General features: G+C 31.7%; 1 protein-coding gene across 1 annotated transcript in view; it reads right to left on the bottom strand.

The window, feature by feature from the left end:
* LOC119591225 overlaps positions 1 to 338 on the bottom strand; it is a 15,369-nt gene that overhangs the window by 8,574 nt on the left and 6,457 nt on the right. The window lies entirely within an intron of this gene.

Raw genomic sequence — 338 nt, 5'->3', positions numbered from 1 at the left:
TCTTTATCCTCATCATTGTTAAAAGTTGAAGGGAAAGTATGAGACGACAACAAAAGTCTTAACAAGTAACATATTTATTCCAATTGCCTGTTAATGAGCCGTCGTAAAAGTCACTGCCAATAATACCGTGACCACTATAATCGCAAAGTTGAAAGTGAATCATACTAATTGCTACAACGATAAAATGTCATTCGGTTTAAATAACAATGTATTTATAGTTATTCTAATAACAACTACAGTTCTTACTACAACTCCAGGCATAATGCAAAGAAACATTACCACAAACGTATACATGCATATATTTATTTTGTGTTGTGGCAATTTTTTTCATATTTGCG

This window comes from Penaeus monodon, chromosome 28, assembly GCF_015228065.2.
Source record: "Penaeus monodon isolate SGIC_2016 chromosome 28, NSTDA_Pmon_1, whole genome shotgun sequence".
In the NCBI taxonomy this organism is placed as follows: Eukaryota; Metazoa; Arthropoda; class Malacostraca; order Decapoda; family Penaeidae; genus Penaeus; species Penaeus monodon.
Note: the sequence above shows the minus strand (reverse complement) of the source record. Positions and strands in the feature narration are given on the sequence as shown.